Source organism: Rattus norvegicus, chromosome 7 (genome assembly GCF_036323735.1).
Source record: "Rattus norvegicus strain BN/NHsdMcwi chromosome 7, GRCr8, whole genome shotgun sequence".
NCBI classification, from domain to species: domain Eukaryota; kingdom Metazoa; phylum Chordata; class Mammalia; order Rodentia; family Muridae; genus Rattus; species Rattus norvegicus.
Window position 1 is genome coordinate 36187134 of NC_086025.1, and position 23554 is coordinate 36210687.

General features: G+C 42.1%; 1 long non-coding RNA gene across 5 annotated transcripts in view; it reads left to right on the forward strand.

Moving 5' to 3' along the window:
* Nucleotides 1–422: 422 nt before the first annotated feature.
* LOC120093570 (uncharacterized) overlaps nt 423–23554 on the forward strand; it is a 24432-nt gene continuing 1300 nt past the window's right edge. Inside the window, exons 1-4 of one of the 5 annotated variants that reach the window (XR_010053258.1) lie at nt 423–1132; nt 13961–19017; nt 20162–20268; nt 20711–21231. This is a non-coding gene — a long non-coding RNA (uncharacterized LOC120093570). The remainder of the gene's footprint in view (nt 1133–13960; nt 19018–20161; nt 20269–20710; nt 21232–23554) is intronic. The other 4 variants (XR_005486892.2, XR_005486890.2, XR_005486889.2 and 1 more) reach the window with 4 other exon arrangements.

A 23554-nucleotide genomic window follows, 5' to 3' on the forward strand; every position in this document is an offset into this window, starting at 1 on the left:
GGGGTGAATTCGTTAAACACAGGCAGGCTGGAACTTTCCCTGTCTTTGTATTTGAGTTTTAAGGCACCTCTCCCAAGCCAGCAGAGAGTTGGGCATACGCTTGCTTGTTTTGTTTTGCTTCCTTGGCTGGTTGTTTGGTAGAAGTGGGTCCTGAGCTGCTTGGTTGCTTCCAAGTTCCAGGCATTGAGTAGAACCCCAGCTTTACAGCCCTTCTCTAGGGTCCACATTGCCTGACACAGAAAAATAAAAATAAAATCAAAATCCAGGCGTCATAAATACAGATTGATCGTAGGTGGAAGTGCTCACTCAGACCCTGAAAACCGAGTCCCGCCCTCTCCCACCCTCTCCGCTCTTACCCCCACCCCACCCCCATCAGATTTCAGTTCCTCTTTTCCCAGCAGGTGTCCGCTCTGCGGGTGCTTGCTTCCCCTTGTCTCTGGCTGAGGAAAAGTGGTGGGAACTGACTTTTGCGCATGTCTACAGCGAGGTTTGCACACTGTTGGACCTTCTTGGAGTGTTGCTTCATGTACAGTCTCTTGGCAATTCATTGGGGTTGCTTTTAACTCTCTCTCTTCTCTCTCTCTCTCTCTCTCTCTCTCTCTCTCTCTCTCTCTCTCTCTCTCTCTCCTTTCCTTCTTTCCTTTCTCTTTCTTCCTTTCTTTCGCCCTTCCTCCTTTCTTTCTCTTTCATTCATTCATTCATTCTTTCTTTCTCCCTTCTTTCCTTTTCCTTCCTTCTTTCTCTGTCTTTCTCCATTCCTCCTTTCTTTCTCTTCCTTCCTTCCTTCCTCCCTTTCTCTCTCTCTCTCTCTCTCTCTCTCTCTCCCTTCTTTCCTTTTTTCCTTTCTAGTCTTTCTTTTGGACTATTTTGTTTTTCTCTTCCCATATTTTACAAACCTCCCTACCCACCCAACTTCATATTCTCTCTTTTCCTTCCAAAACGAACAAACAAACCAAACTAGCAGACTCATCCACAAAAATGCCCAAACTAAACAAAGGGAAACCAAAAAGCCCACCACAGAATAAAACAAAACATGGAGTTCAATTTTTCTTGGCTTTGGTCACCTCTGGAGTGTGGTGGTTATGCACTGTGATGCTCCGTTGGAGAAAACCAGTTGTCCCTTGGCACACAGGTATGAAGTTGCAAAGAAGGTCTTGGTTGGGGGTGGCATCTCAGGCACCTTTCCTCCTCTGCATCATAAAGATCCAACGGGAAGCTTTGGAAGACTTGTAAATACTAAGGCAGGATTTGAAGCCTGCCCTGGGTAGTTCCCAGCCTCTGTGGTATAAAGTTAGGGATAAATAAAATCATTTCCTATTGAGGATCCCTTGACTTATTGTAGAGAGAGCAGGGCCTTTCTAGTGAAGCTGCAGCAAATCTATCACGCGGGCACCTGGGTTCTTTAAGGTGCGATAGGCAGTGTCTTTTTTTTTTTTTTTTGGTCAGTAAGGAGACTGACTCCAAAGGGTAGGGACAGGAGCCTCAAAGCACAGCAGTAACCTCTTAAGTGAGTGTTAGTACTCACTTGAGATCCATGGCCAAGTTCGGTCAACACTTCTTTCTCTACCCCACCTTTGGTGTTTTTTCTTTCATTAATCAGGGAAAATGAATTTAGTAGCTAAGCTCTTGCTTTTCATCAAAGAGAACACCTACTTTAAAGGAAGGAGAGACTCCTCTGTACAACATGAAGTGGGCAGTATTGTGATAGAATTGAGGCTCGAGTCGGGACAGACCACACCAGGCCAATAATGGTCCCATGTGGAAGAGGTTTACTGGGGACGACAGAGACAAGAGGGGGAGAAGAGAGGGAAAAAAAAGAGGAAAAAAAGAGGAGAAAGGGGGCAGGAAAGGTCTGCCTTTTATTTAAACTGTGATGTAACTGCTCCCAGGTGAAGGTGGGAGCTGAACCTAATGTATGCTGGGAATGTATGGCTGTTACTATGGCAGCAGATGGGAAGGTTCCTGTGGCCTGCAGGTGACCAGATGACTAGGTCACTGCTGGAGGTGAAAGCGGTTCCTGATACCAACAGGCAGGACTCAGGGGGGTCTCCTCTGCACTGATGCATATGTCTTAGACTATGACTTGCTTGGATGGTGGTGTGTCTTAGGACTGTAGGGGGCTTCTTAAGAAAGGATCATAGCTAAAACAATGAATGGTTTCTCATTATCCAAGGAGACTTTGTATACATACCTTCGTCTAAATTTTAAAAGCTTGAAAATGAATCCACATATAATACATAAAAATGTGATCTAATAAATTGTAATTGGATCTGCATCTTCAAACAAGTCTCATATTGATACTTGGTTTATTCTTACACTTAAATATAGGTGAATGCCTTATAATTTAGCACTTTAATCAAATGCTGATCATTATTATCTGGGGGAAGAGAGCAGCTTTATTTTCCCAGTAAAATCATGCAATAGCGTTAGTTAAATTTAAATGAAACGTCGGTAGGTTTTTGGTAACAAGAGTTGGTTTTGCACAGGCAGTTCCTAAAGGCCTTAAAACTTTTCAAAGTTTAAAAATTATTTGATTTTTTTTTTCACTCTGCCCATTATATCCAGTCCCTGATGGTGTAAATTTTGACTTATTATTATCAATAATATAATATTAATATTATGTTATTAATTAACAACAGTATGTTGTTAATATTATGTTTTAATATTAATAATATTAATGAGTATGGGAGTGTGTATGTGTGAGAGAGCTGTAAGCTTTTTAATATCACCTTCTTTAAACTTACAACATTCTAGTCTTTCTATCATTTGCCTTTTATTTGCCTATCTGTGGTGTTGCCTTTGTATTTCCTGCTCCATTGTCTATGGTTTTGTACTGTTGATCGAAATCGTCATGCAGGGACAGCAGGAGGTACAAGGTCACGTTAAGTGCTGTGGAAGAATTGGAGACTGGTGTTGCACGAGATCCTTGGGTTCCCTTGTAAAGATCTTTGTATGATCATGCTTTCGGCTTTCCCAGGCCAGCCTGTAATTGTAGATTTCGGACTTATCCTAGTAATGCTATGCTTCGTCATTTTGTTTATTTGAAGAGACAGGGTTCATTTAGCTCCAGCTGACTTTACTGTTGTTAAACCCCACCCTATTTGTAGTTATATTCTATGTAAACATAGCCTAATAAATTGACAATTTATAAACTAAAAAGGCAGTTTCCCTTCTAAGTACGTAGATATGATAGTCCACAGGAAAGGACAGGTCTGTGTTGGCATAGAGAGCCATGTGTTTGAATAGTGTTATTTTCAGAGTATAAAGGCATCCATCTCAAAGCAGAGAGCCTTCACAAGGACAGGCAATGCTCCTTCCCAGTTGCTTTCGTAACATGCTGTTATACAGGAAGACAAGTTTTTTTTTTCTTCCTTTTATCATTAACTGTGGGGATTTCAGATAAATTCATGGCTCTCTTCTCATCTATCCTAAGCTTCTTGAGATTAGAATTCTCATCGTGTTTTGTCTTCTGTCCCCAGGATCTGACTCGGGACTCTTATCACTCCATCGATGTCCGTTGTGTTTTCCTTTAGGTGAGGCAGGGATGAAGGTGGTGTCTAGAGGGAAGGCAACCATTAGTGATTGTGCTGGGAGTCAAGGGGGTTATACTCAGTTTGTGCAGACAGGAAATAAAGTGGCTTTAACTGGTAGGAGCCAGACACAAAAGGTTCCCTAAGGTGTGTTACTGAAGAGGCAGAGGCCAATGTACAATGACTAGCCCATTGGGAAACCGAATAAGAGAGCCAGACTGTGCCTGCTCCAGCTCATGCGGATTTGGGGGCTAGGGACAGCTGGGTGATTTGTGTTAGTGATAACCCCAGAGCCACCCGTACAGTCACTGGCAATCTAATAATGCTGTGCGCTTCAATACTTCTGATGGTGCTTTCTGAGTGCTACCAATAAATGGAATCTCCTTTTCGTTCAATCTTACTTTGTGCTCTCTCTCTCTCTCTCTCTCTCTCTCTCTCTCTCTCCTCTCTTCTCTCTCTCTCCTCTCTTCTCTCTCTCTCTCCTCTCTTCTCTCTCTCCTCTCTTCTCTCTCTCTCTCCTCTCTTCTCTCTCTCTCCTCTCTTCTCTCTCTCTCTCTCCTCTCTTCTCTCTCTCTCTCTCCTCTCTTCTCTCTCTCTCTCCTCTCTTCTCTCTCTCTCTCCTCTCTTCTCTCTCTCTCTCTCCTCTCTTCTCTCTCTCTCTCCTCTCTTCTCTCTCTCTCTCCTCTCTTCTCTCTCTGTTTCTCTCTCTTCTCTCTTTTCTCTCTTCTCTTTCTCCTCTCTCTTCTATCTTTCTTTCTCTGTGTGTGTGTCTCTGTCTTCTCTCTCTCTTCTCTTTCTCTCTCTCCTCTCTCCTCTCTTTTCTCTCTCTCTGTCTCTTCTCTCTGTCTCCTTCCCCCCCCCCTCTCTCTCCTTTTTCTTCAGCGTTTCATATATCCAAGGCTCACTTTCTCCAAGAGTCACGAGGACCATACATTTAGTAACTCATTGTTTGGGAGCTCAGCCAGCCTTCCGTTTTCTTCTCCAGGTAGCTAGAGTCATGGAGGTGATGGTACTGTTTTGGGTCAGGTTCACTTGGTGTTTCCTACTGCAGAAGATGTGTGTAGCTGAGCTCTGGAGTGTCTGAGGTTACTCGTCGCCTTCCTTCCTCTCCTTGGTTAAGTCTTAATCACCTTGGCCAGACGATGCCACGTCATCTCCCTTGTCTTTCACTGGTTCAGGAAATAGAAACTTAATTCTGATCTCAGCAAATCCAAACTTGATTAGGAAATGAGAGAGGAGACGCGAAGGAGATGAAAGTGTGAAGTTACTGCCAGACCAAACACAGCCTAATATTCTAGCGGTTGCCTCCCATTTGGTTTATGTCTGTAGCGAATGCCTATCTCATCCAGATGCTAAACGTGAAAGCACCAACTTCCAGGAGCAGTGAGCAAGGACATGGCCTAGGCTTCCATCGCCCCGTGTTTCACTGGAACAAGGAAGCATGGGACTTTGACATTGTTTTCTAGTGTCCATTTGCCTTGCTTTCTTCTTTCCTTCCTCCCTTCTTTACACAGTACAAGTGACCGAAATCCTTTCCCATTTCACCAGTGTACGGATGTAGTATCAAGATAAAGAACAACTATTTCCTCCCCTCTTTGAGGGTTGTGAGGAATATTGGTTGTTATGCTGCATGGAAAGTTACTGGTTTGAGATACTTAGAATTTTAGAACACCATTGACCAGGGAAGAAGGATGCCTATTCACGTTGACTTGAATTATTCTTTCAATAGGTGACTATTGGACCTACTAAGAGGTAGCAGTTTTCACTTATTTAGGTTTGTGTAAACAAGAGTTATAAGTGCGCTCCTTTGGTCAGATTCACAGAGGATTTATAGATGCAGAAGGCTGGGAGTGAGATTTGGAGAGCTACAGAGATCAGTGCAGGCAGAGACAGGAAATAGGACATTCTTGGGGTCAACCAGACAGACACAGTCTGACCTGCCACATTTACCAGAGTCCTAACAAGCCCTCTTCCCCAGGATACAATTAAATTTGACCTCTAAATATGAGTACACGAGAGTGCATTTGTAATGTTCTGGGGGATTTGAGAAGTTCAGGCCTAACAATATCACCTTAGCAATAATGTAATATTTATGAAGTTTGCCATATTAGATTTCACAGAGAGGTGAAGTTATTATAAGAATTCTAAATGATCTCAATTTATAATTAGAGCCTGAAAAGGAGCCAGAAACGTGTGAACTCAAGTTTTAGAAGGACTGACTTTTAATATACTTCTCTTTTCTAACTTTTCCTCCACTTTATATAACATTGTGTGATTGAGTTCTTCACCCCAGCTCTCCCCACCCCCACCTCCCACAAAGTTCTCAAGGTAAATGCTCAGTAGTGGCTCAGACAGTTTTAGACAGGTCTTAGCTATGTAGATAGGTTTTGTTTACATCTACAATGTTTAAAACTTTTCAACTTATTTTTATTTTATCAGCCAAAAAAAAAATCTATGTTTTTTTTAACCTCTATTGTAAAAGGAAGAATCTTTCAGCTAGGCCTATAACTCCCGTGTAGCCCCAATGACTGGAAGTTGGGGAGCGCCCCTCCCATCTTATTCCCAAGGGCGGTGAACTCCATATGGAATTGGTCACAGCTCCTGCTGCCCTCTAATGTGTCTGAGGCACTGCAGTTGGGTTGACATCCATGATCAAACTGGACTTTTGAGCCACATGGTAGGATAAAGGCTGTATCTTTTCCACAAGACTAAAAGCAGACTGGGAAACATGTATCTTATCCTACAAAAGGGAGACGTGAGCCTACTACTTACAAATACAAACTCAATTCTCAAGAGTTTAAGCTGTGACCACAGTGTCTCTAGCTCACCTCATCAATGTTCCTTGTCTGGAGCAATTGGAGAATAAGGTAACTGAGACGTATTGCTCAGGAACCTACTTCATGCCACCAAACATTGTCCTCAGAGAGAACAAGGATGTGGGCAGAAGCAAACTTTTGTCATTTCACCGTTTTTCCTCTACAGGAGCCCTCTACATTCAAGGGTCCAGCTTTTGAGGTGTATGCTCACATATATATTTTATTTATTTATTTCTTCTTGGTCCACTCTCCACTTACCCGCACAAAGAAATCTTTGCTTCCGGGACCTGAACTCTGGTCTTACCTTTGGTCTCCAGTAAGCATATCTGTGTACTTACCTGCATCCTGTGTGACCTGGATAGGGAGCAGACAAAGTAGGTGGTCCTGGTGTTGGGTGGAGGGGCTGGCCCGCTGATTCGAGTTCACAACTAACTATCAAGGATGTAAAGCGAGCAGAGCCATGGGTATTTTGTTAAATGCTGGCGAGCACACTGCGTTGCGTCCTTCGTTCCAAGCTGCTCAGTTTGAAAGATCCCACGCAGAGAGACCCTTACTTAAGTCTTGGGAAATCACGGACCCCAGACACAGAGAGACCATTTTGGATGTAATAAGCAAAGGCGAGGTTTATTACAGAGACATATTACAGAGATCTCCGGGCCGACACGTATCCCGCACAGGGGACAGAGGTGTCGACCCCGAGAGGCTGGGAGAAAGAGCATTTAAAGGCAGAGGCTGTGAGCACCAGGGGATGGGGGGATGTCGAAGGGGAATGTACCACAAGTTACAAGATTGTTTTATGGCTCCAGGAGATAAGGGGACGCCAGAAGGTTTTATGGCCCCCTGGTTCCTGGAACAGAGCTACTAAATCAGGAGAAGGGTAGGGTCTTCAAGTCCTCATTATTTTTAAAAGTTTGTCAAAATTGATGGAGCATCTGTATTTGAAACACCTCTGGTTGGGCTTGGGCTGCCCGGTTTCCCGGAGTGCTCTCTGCAGGACACAATGGCTGAAAAACACAAGTAGGGGCTTATCAGGGTCTGGAGGACATCTGGTTAAAGTATGACTCTGAGTAAGCTGGGGGGATGTCTTTGGATGGTTTATGGCTCAGTCCTCGATAGCCTGAGCTGGTTTTTGCATTCCTTTTCTTTATCTTTATGGCCTGCTACTCCTGAGTCTGTGGCTTTTGGGGCTTATTCTTTTAATTTTATATTTTTAAACCTTAAATTTGTATAATTTTCCTTTCAAGTTCACCAAGAAATTCTCAAGCAGTGGCAAGCGTCCTAGTTCAAGTTGTCCCTAGGCTGTATAGAGTGCTCATCTTCTATGTAGGAGGCCCTGAATTTGATCCTCAGATCCATAAAGCAAAGCGAAGCAAAACAGAAAAGTTCTTTTCTTAACACAGGGATGTAGTTTATTGTTGTTATTTATTTATAATTTATTATTATTATTTACATATATTGTTATCATTTTCTTGATGTAGATTTTATTATTATTATTTAAATTAAGGAAAGATGGATTAAGAAGTCTTATCAGGACACAAATGGAAAAATCATGAAGTGGGAAAGGGCTTGAAGGTAGAGGTGGTGACGGAGATCTGGGAGGGAGATGAGAGAGTATGTATCAGAGTCGTTAGACTGTATTATACGTGTATATAAAATTGCCAAAAGGACAAATTTAATAGATGTTTCACACACACACACACACACACACACACACACACACACACACACCCTCATACAGCTAGTCCAGGCTCTCTGAGACCAAAACGAGATGTTGGACTACTATGACTCAAGCCTTCTCAACCTTTGCAAATGAACTTGTAATACAGACAGCTATCAACCATAATGAAAATGACTGCAGCACCCACAAATCCAGGTTATATAGGATTTATGTCTTTGCTGGCTTCTGTGCACAGTGAGAGAACACAGGACCCACCACCAGGCTCTGAGATCACAGACAATTGATCAAGACAAAAGATGGTGTCTTAGTTAGGGCTTTACTGTGGTGAGCAGGCACCGTGACCAAGGCTACTCTTATAAGGACAGCATTTCATTGGGGCTGGCTTACAGGGTCAGCGAGTCAGTCCATTATCATCAAGGCAGGAGCATGGCAGCATCCAGGCAGGCATGGTGCAGGAGGAGCTGAGAGTTCTATATCTTCATCTGAAGGCAGCTAGGGTGAGGGTCTTAAAGCCCACAGCCACAGTGACACACCCACTCCAACAGGGCCACACCTTCTGAAAGTGCCACTCCCTGGGCCAAGCATATACAAACCATCACAGAAGGGAAGGATAGACATATAAGGATAAAATAATTTAATGAGGTTCAAAAATTCACCACATTGGGTACCTACTCTACCCAACATGGCAGATGGGTGGTGGCAGAGAAGCACGGAACTTATTGCAACATTAGGGGACACTTGAGAACATTTCTCCCAAATCAAGTAAACTTTCACGAATTAACATCTTCCCTGGGAGACTCATCAGAGACAATCTGGCCGACAGTATGAAGATAACAGAGCAGACATCAAATGAACATTGTTCATACCACAGCAATTACCGAGAAAACAGACATCTTATTTTATACTCCACTCAAACTTTTTTGCCTACAAAGCTTCAACCTATCAGCCTTTGAAATTTTGTAAGGTTTTATTTTTACAAAGCCACGGGTATAGGCTCTCGTTCATATTATATCTTCAAAATGTGATAAATTGTAGGCTACTGAGTTTACGTATTCACTCAATAGATATTGGCCTTGGGCTTAGAGTACAATGTTTCATTAGCTCTCTCGTAAAATATGAGACAGATGCAAAGGCAAAGAGACTACCACAGTTCAGTATGATACACGACTGAAAACGTTTTTGTTAGCCAGATGGTAGAAACACATGCATTTAATCCCAGCATTCTGGAGGCAGAGGCAGGCAGATTTCTGAGTTCAAGGACAGCCCGGTCTGTAGACTGGATTTCAGGACAGCCAGATCTACATAAAGAAAACGGGTCTCCCCGGAAACCAGACAAAAACAAAACACAAAGCAAAAAGCAAAAAGACAATGTTTTTGTTGTCACGGATGTTTGTTAAGAATATAGATGTAGCTACCTGTTAGGAAATTGTCCCCTTGCAGACGCCTCTGAGAGTGTAAATGTGTTAACGTACTTGAGGCGATTAAAGCTCCCTAACGTGCTTCTTGAAGACTGTGAGGCTGTCTCCATACAGCACTGTTCTGACTAAATGTCTCATTCCGTTCAGCTAAATGGTTGGTTTTATTTTTCCCTCAGCAACAATTGCTTGGCTGTTTTTATATCATTCCTCATAGGACTTCTTCTTTCATTTATCCGCTTCATGCGCTTCCCTGGTATTCATTCTGACAATAACAGCAGCTGCGGCAGCTAAAGGAGAATTAAGCGGAAATCCCCGGGAAGGTTTTTGCTTTTGAACAATTCCTTTGCAATATTGCCTTTGGCTGCTTTCGTCTTTGAGTGAGCGACCTTTGTAGTTCTGGCCTTAAAGAAGGCTGCTTGGAACTGGAAAATGTGGTTCCATCAGCAAAGCGCCTGAGCACACAGACGTCAAACACGAAGACGTAGGTTCATATTCTTCGCACCCACGTAAAAGCTATGCAGGGTGGCAATGGACTGTAGCCCAGCTTTCCCGAGATCCTTTTCTCCAAGAGAGAAAAAAAAGAACATTTACAGAACTTAACCACCCCTCCTCCCACCCCCGCGGTGTATATATGTGCGTAATTGGCACAGTTGTTCATATGCATCTGCACATACGTGCCATGCAGCAATGTGTGCAGGTCAAGGGCAAAGGGTCAACTGTCTTCCTCAGTCACTCTCTCCCTTCTTTTGTGAGACAGTCTCTCAGAGAATCAGGAACTCACTGATTGTCTAGACTGGCTGCCGGTAACTTCCAAAATTCCACCAGTGGATTTGAGAAAGAAATAAATGCATGTTTTTATTTGTTTATATTTGACAAACGTACGTCGCCAGTTGACCTTTATATTGCAGTATTTCCATGCACTTGATTTTTCCTTTTGATTTGTAACGGAAAGACAATGAAAACAGGCAGATTACAGCTACAGTCCAAAGGACCCAAGAGGCTTAAAAGATCAGGGCCCAGAGTAGGGAGGGAGGTTCTCCACTGGGCACACCCAGGAATTCTCAGAACAGGCCACATTCCTGCAGGACAGAGACCCTTTGAGAAAAGGCTTTTCCTCAGTGACAGTGTAGCTTGCCCTTGCCCTTGGGGCATGTTGGGTAAATAGTTAAAGAATGCCTCTGTAAGAAACATAGTAACATCTTGCATCTTTCTCCCTCTGTAATTTTAGGGTTCTTTCAGTCCGGGGAAGAGAGAATCCTAGTGTTAGCCTCAGTATCAAAGTCTGTAACTGCTCTCAGAGAATAGAAAGCAATTCAATAAGTTAGGGGGTCATAATGCTGTATTGATGGAACTTAGGCCTTGGAGTTCTGAGCTGAACAGTCTTTGTATTTTGTGGCAGGAAGAGCTCAAGTTTCATCTTTTATTCTGGTGTGAATTCATCATTAATGTGTTTAAGGAGTAGATGCAGGCTTGGCCTGTACAATCTTTCTTTATAACATTAAACAGTAGATTTAATAAAAAAGCCTCCCGGCCTTTGCAGGCAGTATAAGTGACTGATAAGAACGGAAGCAGAATTGATACGGTTTGATCGTCACCATAGCGAAGTAAGTCCAAATGGACCAGGGAATGCCCTGGGGAGTAGGATATACAAAACACCAGCTAGGGAGATGCTGATTAAGACAGGATACAGGCCAGTAGATGCAGGAAGATATGGGATGCCTCAATTAAAGTTGGAGAAGAAAATCGTTAAGGATAAGCATGAAATGGCTAGACTCTCCAGTTTTAGGATATATAATCATATCAAAGGAAACACACACATACACACATGCACACATGCACATATGCACTCTCTCTCACACACACACATACACACGCACGCACACACGCACACACGCATGCACTCACACTCTCGCAGTGCTCCAGCACTTCCAGGATAAAAACTAAAGTGATGTTTGCATAATGCACTCCATCTATGTGTACTGGAAAGACAAGTTGGAGTATTGATCAGTAATGTAAACAAATGCATGCCAATCACAGGCAACAGCACCGAATGTCCTTACAGTGGTAGTTAGATGGAGCCATCCCGACCTAGAAGAACGCCTGCACTGTAAGTCAGAGGGAACAATGGCTTCGGAATGCGTGGCTAACTACACTACTACCACTGGGGGACAAAAGATCAAGAACATGGCTAGCTCACACAGCTATGGTAGAGGAAGGAGCTCAGAGGAGGCTTCAGCTAGTGTACTCTACTTCTTGGCCTGGATTGCACCCTTTACTTAGATAGGTCCTTAAATTTTTATATATCTTTGTGTGTGTGCAGTTTGTATGGTGTAATAAAAATAAAAATAAAAACATAAACACAAACGCTGAGGCCAACATGCACGATGAGATCATCCATTATCCATTATCCATTATGCTGAATTGGGGCTCGCTGATTGGAAGGCAGTTGGGGTTGGCAGCTCTGAGCAAGGCGTGTTCTACAATCCACGGGTCTCTTTTTCATGGGACATAACTGACTGTGGTCCAGAATCTGCTTGTCATATTTCAAAACCCCACTTGATTATACCAGAGTCGTTCCTTCCTGCGCCTACCCTTAGACCCACCATCTCGAGGGTCAGCTAGCGATGGAGTAGCGAGGCTTTACTATTTTAAGTGAGAGCTGCCTGGCAACGTCTGCGTGGCCGAGGACTCTTATTTTCATTCCAGTCTGCTCGCCTCCTAAACGACGAGCGCATTTGTTTTTGTCAGACTCCTTCTACCTCAAGAGGCACAGGCTGTGTTCCATAGATAGCAGCGGGGAAATATGTTTAGTGGTACCTTTTCTTTTTCCATTTTCCTTTTTTTTTTTTTAATCTCTAAACACATGAGCAGAAAAATATCTGAGAGGTGTTTTTGTCTGACTAATTAGGTTAGAAATCTCAGGGGGATGGTCCTATTTGCTACAGTTTAATGGAAATCCTTTAGCTTCTGGTGCAGAGTCTTCCGAGAACAGATTTCTCTTTGGCACTTCCTGTTGAACTTGGCAGCGGGAGTGGGGCATAAAGAAACCCTGATTTACTTCATGATTTGAGAGACTTCGTAAATTGGAGTTTTAGGTAACGTGTATGTAAAGGCTGTGACTTTTCAATTCGTTAGTTCACATTGTTTAGTATGGACTTCTGCACTTCAGGAAAGGGAACATTTATTGGTGATTATCGACTGGTGACCTTTGCCTTCCGGAATTACGCACGGCATTTCCGAAGACCCGCTTTTAGTGTAGGCAAGTCACGTGGTGCACAGGCCAGCTACTTCTTAGAAGCGGTTTTTTTTTTTTTTTTTTTTTTTTTTTCTCTTGCTAGCCTGTGGATGTGCATGGTTGGAGTGGGTTATTCCATTCGCGCTCTCGGTTGGTGGGGAGTTCTCTGAGAAGCGATTTCCTTTTGTCTTCTTCATGTTTAGAAACAGTGCGGTGGGTTATCCATGTAACCCCAGAATTTGGCAAGCTTCATGAGGCAGCAGATTCATGATTTCTATCAGTTTTGGCTCCATAGCAAGACCTTGTCTCGAATACATAAATAAGTAAGCAAGTGTTAAAAAAAAAAAAAAAAAAAAAAAAAAAACACCAAACAACAAAATTCCAAAGACATCTCTTGCGTTTACTAATTTTTTTATCATTCCTTTGATTCTATCTTCTTTAATAAAAGAGATGCTTTAAAAATATACCTTAAGGGCTCAGCAGTTAACAGGACTGGCTGCTCATCCACAGGTCCTCAGTCCAATTTCCAGCACCCACTTGATGGCTCACAACTATCTATGGCTGTGTCCTATGTGACCCAGTGCTCTCTTCTGGTATGTCAACACCCCCCCACACATCCATATACATAAATAAGTAAAAAATAATAAATACATCTCAAAACTAAATTGTACAACAAATGTATATTTAAAACTGTATCATTGGCTTATTGTAATCAGAATGAGTTACTAGAAATCATCAGAATGTCTGAGTCTTTGGACTCATTTTGAGGCAGATTGTAATTATCACTGATAATTAAGATTACTATTAAAAGGAGGGCATCCAGCTGATTTTAAAATGCAATAGTAATAGGATGGTATTATGTGGGGTGACAGGGAGAGGAAACACTATGTGTGATATCAAGGGGAAAACAAACAGAGCACAGGGAATTCGAGGAGATGAATACATGGAGATAATAATTCCAATCTGAGGCCGACTAGGGAAGCAGGGACAGTCATGGAATGATGAGAGGAAATGGCCCTACTCTCCCCACCCAGGAATCACACTGGTGCCTCTTGCCAGCAGAAAAGGAAGGATTCTGGCTCAATTAACAACTGCTTGACGTCTTTCTCACATCTTAGCTATAAAGCTATAAAGCTTTCTGGAAATCTTACCAGAAACTAAATTTAATAGAGAAAAGACATGCGCCAAACCCATCAATATAATATAGCTAGGGCAATTAGTTGTGATTCTTCTTTGAGGAGCCCATTGCTATACTTGGGTTTGTCTTACTGAATCTCTTTCAGAGAGGCCCACATCCAGCCATGCCTTCCTATTGGGTCTGTGAAGAAGCGTATACTGGTAAGTTTTCTGAACTTTTCTTTGGAATTTATGGTTCACTTGTCTCCACAAAGGATCATCCCCCTATAAGCAACATGTATAGGCAAGCATATAGTCTGTGTCCTGTAATCAAACATGTGGCCCCTATAGACAATAAAGACCTAGCTGGCATTTAGTACAAAGACAGCCCTCATGGTTGTTCAGTTGTGGAATATGCAGGGGATCCCTTTCTAGAATTTAAGCACCATGCTGGAAATACCAAAGACTATTAATACCCTGAACATTTTTATACTCTTGACTTGGCACGGGTGCGAGGTGGGACTGGGAACATTTGCAGTGACTATACCGTGAAGGTTGGCAGTCTGGGACTTGGCAATGAGTGATGCTTTCGTCTTGGAGCTGCAGACTGGTCCAAATAACACATTTGTATTTTTGTTCTCTGGAGCTCTAGTCTCTTCTAGTAAAAAAAAAAAAAAAGACTGATTAACATGTAATGGATGTTACCCCAAAATTTGCCTTTGAAAAATATACAATTTGGTGTTTTTAGTTTCGTCCTGGAATTGTACAATTCTTTTTGTTGCTCAATTTAGAAACTTATTTTGGGGACATGTTCCTCTTATTGTTTTCTTCTAATACTTATTAGAATAATCTTATGGTTTGTTTGTTTTAAAAATATGCACTGGTGCCCTGGAATTGGCTCTAAGTAAAATTTGCCTGAACACCTGTGTCAAAGAAGGTCTTGGGAACAGAGTCTCATTTCATCCGGTTTAGTGCCATAGCAAGTCTTTGCAATTCAGCGTTTACAGAGAGCATGATAGCTTGACGTTGATTCACTGTATTTCGTATGTGTGTGATGTATTTGTATGTTTGTGTGTGTGCGCTTGTGTGTATAAAAAATGTGAGCATTGAGAGCTGAAGTCAGTTATATTCTTCACTCACTTTTCACCTCGATTTTTGAGATAGGTTCTCCCCTGAATACAGAGCTGGTAGATTTGGCTAGGCTGACTGGCCAGGAAGCTCTAGAGTGTGGCTCTCTCTATCTCCCCTCAGTGCTGGGCTTACAGATGCATGCCGCCATGCTTGGCATTTTACCCAGTGAGCCATCCATCTCCCTAGGCCCTTAACCAATTTTCTAAATGTAGGAGATGTTCTCCAGAGAAAAATATCAGGTCTATGCATTTGAATGGGCCACGCTCGCCTGTCAGTTCAAAGCCGTGAATTTATTTTAATTTCATAAGACTCATTACTATAAAACATATGAAATTTACATGTGCACTCCACTGGCATTGCAAAATTTGAAAGATGTCATGATACAGGTTGATTAACATAAAGCACCCCACTGTTTCATGAAACATACAGCTAAAATACTAATTTTTTTATGATTATAGAACAATAATTACAGTAGTCTCACTCTCAACCTGTATTCATTTATTTTGTCCCCAGTATTTACTGCCTGCCAAGGTTGTGGATGGGATAAGGCACAGATTCAGCCTTCAGGAACACGTTTTTGATCCTCTCTAGCCTTCTTTAGTATTTCATTACATAGTGCTTGATGTTGAATTAAATTTCCATTTTTGGGTAAACACTTAGCTCAATTAACTGTCAGTCTCTGATGTTTGATAGCTTAGCTGACTCCTCCTTCCCTGTGTTTACAAACTCCATTTTGTACATGACTATTTTCTCCCTAGCCCCACCCCCAACTCACTGATTGACACAGTCTCCTGTCAATATATCCAGTACTCCATCTTTCCATGTTGTTAGGGAATATAATTTGATGTTTTCTTCCAGTTATAATAACTATAAAACCTGCTTCATTTGCTTTTTTGGTGAATACAAGTGAGTCTTGATTTTTTTCAAACTTTTGTTTAGATTTATTCATTTTATTTTGTGTGTGTGTTTGTCTGCATGTATGTTTATGAACCATATTCATATCGGTGGTACCTTTGGATGTCAGAAGGGCTCAGATGCCTTGGAACTAGAGTTACAGATGGCTGTGAACCACCATGTGTGTGCTGGGACCTAAACTCATTTAGACTCTATAAGGCCAAGTGCTCTTAACCATTGAACCACCCCTCCAGCCCTGGTCTTGATTCTCAAGTATCATGAGCTGATGACAGCTCTGAGTTGACGCGTAGGCCTCCAGAATCCTGTAAAATTCAAACCCAGTCCTTAACATTTGTGCTGGTCTGAATGAGGATGGCCTCATAGACTTATATATAAATGCTTGGTCCACATTTGGTGGAATTGTTTGGGAAGGATTAGGAGATGTGGCCTTGTTGGAGGAGATGTGTCACTAGGGATGGGCTTTGAGGTTTCAAAAGTCCACACGATTCTCAGTAGTCTCTTTCTGCCTCATGGTTGTATTTCAACCTCTAAACTTCCAGCTACTTCTCCAGTGCCCTGCCTGTCTGCTTGTCGCCATACTCCCTGCTGTGAGGACCATGAATTTACCCTCTGAAACTATAAGCACATCCAATTAAATGCTTTCTTTTATAGTCGCCTTGGTCATGGTATCTCTTTACAGCAATAGAAATATAACTAAGCCCAATGGGTGAGCAAAGTAATTAATAACTTGGTAGACATGCAAGTAATTTGTACATCTTTCCATAACATTAATAATTAACAGTGTGCATTATTTCAGAATTTTCTCATAGTCAGTGGAGTTTGCCAAACTTGCGTTGAACCCCTGGAGTAGGTAGTTGGAGTGGAGAGCTACAACATCTATTGGAAATTGTCCTCTAGGTGCAGCTCCCACATAGAGAAAAAGAATGCTGGGAAACCTCTGTCTCATGCTTGCCCTGGAAAGAGAAAGCAGGAATCAATATGACGGTAATCACATGCCATGATGTATATTTTTTTTTTCAGAGCAGATAGAAAACAATTTAGGTGTGTTTGGATAAAGTTTGCCCTATTTATTCATTTTAAGTGATAAAACCAACGTACAGAAAAGTTAATCAACTTGTTTAAAAGTTGCTTGATGCTAAGTTAAAATGTCAAGGTTCAAGGCCAGTGATTTGGAATCTCAACACAATGCTCTTTTTGCTAAAGCTTCTTTTCATTGTGTGCATGAACTGGGTTACATTTATAGCTTTTCTATTTCTAAATCAGGCTATTTTGAAATCAAAGACCCTGTTCTTCAACAATTTCTTCTCTTTTTCCTAACCTGCTGTGACTGTTTTGAAATTCCGTTCAACTGCCTTAACTAGGGCCACTTGACCTACCTTAGTGGTCCTCAAATGTAAGCATGCATCAGAGTCAGTTGGAAGCCTGACTAAAGTACAGGTTCTTGGGCTTTATCCTTTAAATTTCTTACCCAGTGGGTCTCAATTATGTGTGTGTAAGATTCTGTATCTCTAGAGCCGGGGAGATGACTTAGTGGGCAAATTGCTTGCTGTTCAAGCATGGGTTATCTGAATTTAATCCCCATAGTCCATGCAAAAAGTTAGGCATGGTGGTGCATGCTTGTACTCCCAGCACTGTGACAGTGGAGACAGGCAGATCTGTGGGCCTCCTAGTTGGCTATCCTAGCTTAATTCACTACCTTCAGACTCCTGTGAGAGACCCTGTCTCGAAGGACAAGGTGGACAGCTCCTGGAGAATTTGATATTGACTTCTGTATGTTTGCTCACCCATATCCCCCACCCAGAATGCACAGTACACACACAACTGTATTTCTAAGATGTTTCCAGGAGCCACTGCTCACTGGGGAACATTTTTGGAACTCTTTGAGAAACTGGCTCAACATTGTTCATTGATGAACAGGCTTTGTAATGGCTGTCGTTTCTTTGTTCTCAATACTTCAGCCAGTGCGATGTAGGAAGTTAGCAGATATTTGCCCATCTCAAAACTCAGTTGTCCTGTTCCGTCAGTCATCCAGCCTTGGCTGCCACATAGAGATCAGTGTGAGAATGACTACATATCTGCACAGATGGCTTGTGAGTCAGCCTGGAATAAGAGAGGGGCAACTTAGCATGTCTGATTAGCATTTGCAGCTCCTCAGGCCCAGCCTGCCTCCTTCTTTCAACAAAATAATGCTAGGAATGCCAATGAAAATAAGACAGCCATAAAATGATATGCTGATGAGCTGCTGTGTGCCTCCCATCTTTAAAGATGCAGGGTTACCACATTTCACTAGTACAATGCTTTGGTACAGCATGGCATCTAAGGTAGAGAATGTAAGTATAGCAAAAACGAATATAAGGTCAGATTTTTAGAGGACTTGCAAGAACCCAGATTGCATGCAGAATGCCCTGGAAGGAATGTGAGTTAGCTCTTCAGCCTGTGTTCTATAGGAGAGCATTGTAGAAGGAGATTGCATTGGTCATCAAACAGTCAGTCTGTAATATCTGCCATGTATCTTGACCAAATTGTGGTTTATTCTTTAGTTTTCAAATCAAAAGATAGTAGAATATCAGCTCTTGGCTTTACATATTCATGTAAAGATGTCTAATGTGAAAAGTTTGGGAAATATAATTCATTAGGATGCTGTTGGAGGCTGACTTTGCATTCTTGAGATCTGAGAATTTATTAAGATTTTCAACTTGAATATTATAAAGGTAATCTGGTAAAAATTATAACCAATACTGATTCCTTTGCTACTAATGATAACCTCAGTGCTTTAAGTTAAAGCAGTATATTTCTAAGGTATAGGGCATTTTAGTGGAATATTGAAAATGTTTGGTTCTACATACGATTAATTCCAAAAATTCATTGTACTGTCAATTATTTTTGTAGCATATATTGAGTTGAAAAGACATGATTTTAGCTGTCAGCAAATCTGATGAACTATGAAATGAGACACCTCAGCTTAAATCTATTTCTCTGTCAAATAGCCCCAGACCACTTCAGGCTAAGAGGTGCTGAATAGAATCTCAGGCGGACGCATCCTGTGTGGGTTTCTCCAGTTTCTTCTAAGCCGCACTCACTCACTGGTGGCTGTGCCATTGTGGGAAACATCTAAACTGTTAAAACACGACTTCACCACCGATGGTTCAGAGAAAGTGAGAGATTCTTCCTCTCTAAGGTGCTTGTCAAGAGCCTGGGGTGTTCACCCAATCCTATTTCACCATTTTCCCCTCTATGTCCTGTGTCCAGGTGGTGATAGCACCTCTTTCCTGAGCAATGAAAAGGAGGTTAGAGTAAAGGCCCACTCCTGGTTCTGAATAAAATCAGGCACATCACTTCTGGGTCACATGTATAGTAATTACATAGTGACAATCCAGGATCTATTGTAATAGAAGCCAAGACTGATCTTTACAGGTTGAATGTCTTGGATCTCTTAGAAATTCATATGAAAGCTTGGCATATTAGAGGTTGGGAAGTTGGGAGGCACTATTTTTATGTCTTAGTTGCTTTGTGGGGGGACCCTATCGTGTCTGTTTCTTGCTAAAAGTGAAGCTCCTGGAAAGTTGGTGAAGTCTCTCTTATTTATTTATTTATTTATTTATTTATTTACTTACTTACTTATTATTAATTATTAATCTGAGGAGATAATGACAGGGTCTTGGTTCCAAATGACATACCAGCTGTCATCCAGTCCAACTGGTATCTGAAGCTCATGTCTAAAGTACCAATCTTTTAGGCAAGCCCAATTTTACTTCTGAAAACCAAAAAGATAAACAAATAATGAAAAGCACAGTCATGGATGGGATTATAGGGAGAAATTGGAGATAGAATCCAGGGAGCCTGGTAAATTTTATTTTCTTTATATCGCTCCTGGGTAAATCATTCAGGGCTTGGTGTTGACCGTGCTGTGAGCAGAGAAGAGACACCGGTGTTATACACAATAATGGTGGTCAATGAATTCTTAGAGTTCTATTGCATTCTGTATAGCAGAACTCGTCTATTGACTTATAGAGACCTCAAATGGCCTCAGCTAATCTTGGTTAGCTACCATCTACATGATTCTTAGAAAAATCATTTGACTTCTTTGGAACTGGAGTTATTATTGAAATAAGAAATGGACTTAGATAGTAAACTTCTCAACTGTTGGTATAAATAGTCCAGGTTCCAGCCAACCAAAACCAATGCCATTCTTGAAAACTTTTAACCAGAAGAACTGAAATATCTTGGAAGAATGTCTCTAGAAAATCCCTCTTCTGTGAGTTGTGCACAGTAAAAATTAACTTGCATTGCTTGGAAACGCCCTCACTAGTCTCTCTTTACAGGAAGCTTCCCGCTGAGGATGACATACTATTTTTAGAAACTACATTGCAAATAAATATCAGAAGTAACCGGTCTCTGTAAAACAGTCCTGGAACAAAGAACAAGAACGGTCAGTTTGGGAAACTTGTATCTCCCCAGGTTTCTCTGTAAAACAAATCATAAAACAACATAGAGAGTGGGTGCTAAAATGGCAAGCAATCCGCATAGCCACGAAAGAGGCCATTTCTGGAGCTGTATTCAAAAGGCTGTCACATTTCATTACATTTCTAAAGACCTTGACATTGAAGAGAGGACAATTGTGTGCCTGTAGGTGAGTCCAAATGCTATCCTTAGTGAGGTCTAGAGATAAAGGCTGCAAGGAGAACAGAATCCATTTAGGATGAATTGGGCAGAATAATTCTAAATTATGGCATTGAAACTCCCACTTCATTTATAGGAAGGAGATAAGGTAAAACACTCCAGTTAATGGAACTCGAGCTACTAATTTCCGGAGAAAGACAAAGGGAGGGGAGTGTACTGCTCTTACATCCAGTGAATAATTTTTTTTCCAGTCTCTGGGTTGACAAGGAGAGACTGTACCATGAAAGAAAATGATAGGAGAGGCCAGCCTAGGATCAAAACAAGAAACAATGGGAAAACAAACAATGACGCTTATCTCTTCCACAGGTGAGTCCAGCTTCCTGGCTTTCTGGCAATCTTACTGACCAATGAATGACAATGATGTGGGCATCTTGACCACAGATGCACCTAATTTTCCTCTCTCCTACCATGCATTTTAATCATTTGTAAATAGTACTCCCTCTGTGGCATTCTTTTAATGTTTACTGGGAAAGCAGTGTCCTTTTCAAATGGATGAACATGGACCCTTCACCCCGCTGATTTCCCTGAGGATGTGGACGAGGGCACTGGGTCCTGTGGAGCTCTCCAGTCTTCTAAGATGTAAAAGGCATCACAGTTCACACTGCCTGTCTCCCTGGCAGTCTTCTCTCCAATCCCCTTCTGCGGTCTCATCAGCTTGTGCTTCCGTACTGTGGAGAGGTGGAACCTTTTCTGTGAGAGGAAGGAGATGGAGGTGAGGCGTCACCATTACCTCTGAAAACTCTTTACATGCCTCTGCTAAGGATAGTTCTGTTCCTTAGAAGCCAGATCCCCACCCTCCACCCCACCCCAGATTTGGATAAAAGATGCAGGAGAAGGAACAATAGGATGCTATGTTTGAAAGGCTGGCTAGCCTTGTCAACACTCACTTGCTGAACCTGTTACTTCCCTTCCCAACATCCTTGCATAGTCTGACTCTCTCCCAGTCCTCTCCCCTTCCCTCCCCTCGCTTTCCGGCCTGCCCCCTCCCCTCTCCTCCTCTCTTCTTCCCTGTCTTCCACTTTCTCCAAGACTCCTTCTTTTTCTTGCACAGGCTACCAAGAAAAACTTTTGATTACATTGTTGACTTGCATTTAGGAGAGCTGGATTTGAATGAAGTAACTCTGGAACCTGACAAAGCTGTCTGTAAGGCCTTCCCTCTTTCAGGGCTATTTATCACTCAGATTGTAGAATGGGGAGATACTTGAGTTCACCAGTTCTTAACCTGTACAGCCCAATCCCTCTGGGGTCGAATGACCCCTTCACAGGGGTCGCCTATCAGATATCCTGCATATCAGATACTTATATTACAATTAATAACCATAACAAAATTACAGTTATGAAGTAGCAACCAAGATATTTTTATGGTTGAGGGGTCACCACAATATGAAGAACTGTATTAAAGGATCACAGTGTTAGGTAGGTTGAGAACCACTGGCTTCGCTGGTAAAGTGCTTGCCTTTTCCATACTTAGAACCAATGTTAAAACAAACAAACAAACAAACAAACAAACAAACAAAAAACAGCTGGACATGGGAGCCTATGATCCTCTTGATCAACGGAATCTTGGGATTTGAGTATTTTTTTGTTAGCGCTTTGGACATTTGAGCTGTGGCGTTTTTCATCTTAGAAACTTATTAGTTGCAACGTAGCTGGTCTTCTTTGTAGATCTGGAGCTGGGGAAGCAGAGATAGGTAAGTCTTTCTCTATGGTTCGCCTAGCCTACATGGCAAATGATGTGATAATGAGCTACACTCTGCCTCAGAAAATGGAGGGCACCTGAAGTACTTGAGGTCGTACTCTATCTCTACACTCACAGGCCCAGATGTGAATGTTCCCCTCCCCCCACATGAACACACACACACTGGCCCCTATCTCCGATCCGTCTTCCTTGTCATTCTGATGTAACATGGCTCCAAGTAGTACAAATTCTTTTTCCTTTTTTCCTTTGTGACAGAGAGTTTCTGTGAAGCCCTGCTTTCCTGGAACTCACTTTGTAGACCAGGCTGGCCTCAAACTCAGAGATCTGCCTCTCTGCCTCTCTAGTGCTAGGATTAAAGGAGTGTGTCACCGTGGCCTGGAAGTAATTCTTTATGATAGAAATGAACCTGGCCTTTAGTAAGTAGGATTCTGATTCATAGTGTCAGTAGGAAAGACTCTTTAGAACGTGCACAAAACATCATAGACTAGATAAAGGAGCCTTTTGTGGTAGTTCCTTCCTACCTTAGCTATTATTCAAGTTCGTGACTGGAAGAGGGAGTGCTTTCAATGGTCACTACAGTAAACCACCCTTTTGGGTTCCAGTTCCTGCATTTCTGAGAACCTCAGGGAAGTAGGGGTGGTGATAAAGTTGACAGGAAGTCCAGGAGATTGGCTGACACAGCAGGATCCCATCTCTCAACGTGTGTGTGTGTGTGTGTGTGTGTGTGTGTGTGTGTGTGTGTGTGTGTGTGTGTTGGAGAGTGTTACTTCATCTTCTTGTTTATAAGAGGACTTCTAAATCTTGGAGGTTTCCTTTTTATCAATTGTACTACAGCTTAGGCCAGGATGGCTTTTGGGCATCTATTATTCCAAGCATAATTGCCTAATTTAATTTTCTTTATAATCTTAGGAGCTAGGCTATTCTTTCAATTTCTTATTTAAAAAATGGCGGCTGTAGTGGCATTAAGAAACTTGAGGTGCAATAGTGGTTACCAGCGGTGGCGGAACTCTTCCTCAGAACGATTACAAGTGACTCTCCATGCAGACTGGATCCTTATAGAATATGTCTGGGTCAGGCATTTCCTTTGGTATTCAAAATGGTCAGCCCCATCTTTCACATATTCTTAGGAATCAGAGTAACTCTGGTGAGTTCAGGGCAAAGTGGTTTTTGTTGCATCAAGAGCTGCTGTTGAACTGAACAAGAGCTCGTCCCTTTGAGCATCATTGTGCTGCTCATACACTCCCTGCCTGCTGGCTCTAGAATGAGCTATTGCACATTGAAGGTACAACTTCTCATGCATGTGGGTTGAAGCTGAAGAATGCCCAAAACCGGTGCC